Source organism: Myotis nattereri (genome assembly GCF_964212035.1).
Source record: "Myotis nattereri genome assembly, chromosome: 4".
Classification (NCBI taxonomy): Eukaryota; Metazoa; Chordata; class Mammalia; order Chiroptera; family Vespertilionidae; genus Myotis; species Myotis nattereri.
This window is the reverse complement of record NC_138079.1, coordinates 110,434,339-110,438,747: the sequence shown is the minus strand read 5'-3', so window position 1 is coordinate 110,438,747 and position 4,409 is coordinate 110,434,339.

The window sequence follows — 4,409 nt, the reverse complement described above, 5'->3', positions numbered from 1 at the left end:
GCTTTAGCTCTGAGGCTCCAACTCTTAGGCCTCCGCTCCTGAAAGCAGGTATCTGGTTTGTTTAGCTTCTACAATCGAAACTCTGTATCAACTCCAGGTCCGAGATCCTGGCTAGCTGAAAGCTGGTTTCTGGGGTTTTGTTTAGCTTCTATTTTTGTAACTATGTTTCAAACTGCCAGCTCAGAGGCCGGCAAGGCAGGCGGGGAACGTTGCAGTCCTCCGTCACTGAAGCAAGCAAGTCTCAAGTTAGTTTCAAGCTGCCTGGCTGCCGGCTGCCATCTTGGCTGGCAGTTAATTTGCATATCTCCCTGATTAGCCAATGGGAAGGGTAGCGGTCGTATGCCAATTACCATGTTTCTCTTTTATTAGATAGGATAGTACAGGAAGTCCTGGCGACAGTAATCAAACAAGAAGAAGAAATAAAAGGCATCCAAATTGGAAAGGAGAAAGTAAAACCCTCATTATTTGCAGATGACATGATATTGTACATAGAAAATACTAAAGAATCCACCAAAAAACTACCAGATTTAATAAATGAATTTGACAATGGAGCAGGATACAAAATAAACACCCAAAAATCAATGGCTTTTTATACACCAATAATGAGTTCTCAGAAAGAGAAACTAAACAAATAATTTCATTTACCATTGCAAAAATAATTAAGATATTTAGGAATAAACTTAACCAAAGAGGTAAATGACTTGTACTCAGAAAACTATAGGATGTTGAAAAAGAGATAGAAGAAGATATAAACAAGTGCAAGAATATTCCATGTTCATGGATTGGTAGAATCAACATACTACCCAAGGCAATCTATATATTCAATGCAATCCCTATTAAAATACCAATGGCATATTTCACAGATCTAGAACGAACACTACAAAAATTTATATGGAAAAAAAAAAGACCCTGAATAACTGCAGAAATCTTGAGAAAGAAGAACAAAGTTGCAGGGATCACAATACTAGATATCAGGTTATACTACAAAGTCATTGTAATCAAAACAGCCTGGTACTGGCACAAGAACAGGCATATAGATCAATGGAACAGATCAGAGACGCAGAAATCGACCAAGGCCATTATGCTCAATTAATATTTGACAAAGGAGACAAGGATATACAAAGGAGTCAAGACAGTCTCTTTAATAAAAGTTGGTTTGTTTAGATCAGCAATGTCATGTAGACTGGGATTTCTGGATCCTGTGGTATGAGGAGCTGGAAACTGAACCAGCTAGTGGGCAATGAGCCATGCCTGAGTAATGGAGCCCCAACAAAAATAAAAAAATAAAAATAATAAATAAATAAATAAATAAATAAATAAATAAATAAATAAAAGTTGGTTTGGCTCAGTGGGTAGAGCATCAGCCTGTGAACTGAAGGGTCCTGGGTTTGATTCCAGTCGAGGGCACATGCCTGGGTTGTGGGCTCGATCCCCAGTGAGGGGTGTGCAGGATGATTCTCATCATTGATGTTTCTATCTCTTCCTCTCCCTTCCTCTCTGAAATCAATAAAAGATATTTTTACAAAATAGTGTTGGATAAGTTGGATAGATACATGCAAAAAAAAATGAAACTAGACACCCAACTTATACCATACACAAGAATAAACTCAAAATGGATAAAAGACCTAAATGTAAGTCAGGAAACCATAAAAGTCCTAGAAGAAATCATAGGCAACAAAATCTCGGACATCTCTCATAGCAGTATGTTTACAGATACATCTCCCAGGGCAAAGGAAGTTAAGGAGAAAATAAATGGGACTATATCAAAATAAAAAGCTTCTGCACAGCAAAAGAAACCATCAACAACACAAAAAGGGAGCCCACTGTATGGGAGAACATATTTGGCAATGATACATAGGATAAAGGGTTAATATCCAAAATATCTAGGGAAATCGTGCAACTTAATAAAAGTTTTTAATTGGAAGACTGTCAATCCAATTAAAAAATGAGCAAAGGACCTAAATTTTCTCCAAAGTGGACATACAGATGGCCAAAAGACATATGAAAAAATGCTCAAAGTCGCCCTAGCAGGTTTGGCTTTGTAGATAGAGCGCTGGCCTGCGGACTGAAGGGTCCCGGGTTTAATTCTGGTCAGGGGCACCAGCCTGGGTTGCAGGCTCAATCCCCAGTAGGGGGCATGCAGGAGGCAGCCAATCAATGATTCTCATCATTGATGTTTCTATGTCTCCCTCTCCTTTCCTCTCTAAAATTAATAGGAAAAAAAATGCTCAAAGTCACTGATCATCAGAGAGATGAAAATTAAAATGACAATGAGGTATCACCCCACACTTGTCAGAATGGCTACCATCAACAAATCAACAAATGACAAGTGCTGGAGAGGATGTGGAGAAAAGGGAGCCCTCGTGCACTGCTGGTGGGAATGCAGGCTGGTGCAGCCATTATGGAAAAACAGTATGAAGTTTCCTCAGAAAATTAAATATGGAACTGCCATTTGACCCAGTGATCCCACTTCTAGGAATATATCCTAAGAAACCTGAAACACCAACCAGAAAGAATTTATGCTCCCCTGTGTTCATAGCAGCACAATTTACAATAGCTAAGATCTGGAAACAGTCCAAGTGCCCATCAGTAGATGAGTGGATAAAAAAGCTGTGGTACATTTATACCATGGACTACTCTGCAGAAATAAAAAAGAAGAATCTCTTACCCTTTGAGACAGCATGGAGGGACCTGGTGAGCATCAGTGAGCATCATGCTAAGTGACATAAGCCAGTCCGAGAAAGACAAGTATCGCATGATCTCACTCATATATGGAATCTAAGTAACAAAATAAACTAATGAACAGAGTGGATGCAGAAACATGGAAGCATGGAACAGTGTGCAGAATCTCGGAGTGAAGGCAGGGGATGGGTGATTGCGAGGTAATCAAGTAAGACCATGTATGCAAATATGCATAACCCACGGGTGCAGACAGTGGTGATGGTGAGGGCCTGGGGTAGGGGGTGGGGATGGGCAAGAGGGGGCGATGGGGGAAGAAGGGGGACATATGTAATGCTTTCAACAATACAGATTTTTAAAAAAGAAGAATGTGAAATATATAAGTAAAAATACTAAATTAAATTTGATAAATTAAAACTTCATTATAATAATTAAAGTATTGAGTATTCTATTCTATTGAACTTAAAACACAGTTGATGCCCTAGCCAGTTTGACTCAGTGGATAGAGTGTGAGCCTGTGGGCTAAAGGGTCCTGGGTTTGATTCTGATCAAGGGCACATGTCTGGGTTGTGGACTCCATCCCCAGTGGGGGATGTGTAGGAGGCAGCTTATCAATGATCCTCTCTCATCATTACTGTTTCTATCTCTCTCCCTCTCCCTCCCTCTCTGAAATCAATAAAAATATATTTAATATAAATAAAATAAAACACAATTGATCTAAAAACACAGATAAATAAAACAATTAGTTTATGTATTAATAAAAATGACAACAAATTATATGCCATTAATTATAAGATGCAAATCAATTTTAGAGATATTGAAACGTGAAAAATGTGTCTTAGAAACCATGATATATTGTATGTCAGACATTGTGCTGGACATATATAGTTATCTCTAACTCTCCAACAAATCTCATTATGGTCGTGACTATTTTACAAATGAGGCTTAAAGGGGTCTCATAGGGAAAGCATTTGCCAAGAACGTTTTCATTCATTAAAGAGGAAAGTTGGAGGTTCAAAGGTCACATATCATCAGAGTTCCAGCATAATGCTAACTGATGTGCTATTCCCATGACCTACTAGCACCTCGGGGGACACCAGTGTGTTTGCAAAGCTAAAACTTAAAGGAATTGTTGGATGTGTGCTACCAGTCATGGAGCTGTGCCTTAATTTGACTCAACACAGCAAACCGCATTTAGGTCTGGCAACTTAGATGGAACTTTGAATGGACAAGTTGTTAGATGACCCTGATTACAAGGGAGAGTCCTAATTTATGCCCTTGAGTTAAGCAGTTGCTACAGGCAAAAGGTGCGCTGGTCACCCCGCTCAGGGTGTGTGCTCTGCATGCAACTACAATGTCTCTCTCTTCTGTAAGAACAACGTTCCTTTGGGGGAGGCCTGGGTGATGGAGTGGGTTTCTGGGTTGTGGGTAACAGAAATCAAGGCTGGCTAACTGTAGCAAAGAAGCAATTTGGGGGGAAGTAAGAAGTTTACAGAATGGAAGGTAAAATGGAAAGAATCAGGCCTCAGAAATGGAGGTGCCAGGGCCAGCGTGGAGCGCTAGGAAGCAGAAGGTACACCAGCTGGAAGTTTCTTCATGACCCTGCCGTTGAGCTAAGTCACCTGGTATTCAGATTCAGACGACCCGGACAGAGCCCTGATCCGCCCTGTTTGGATTCTGTGCCCTCCCTCTTGGTGCCGTAATCGACAGTTTCCCTAGGACTGCAGAGA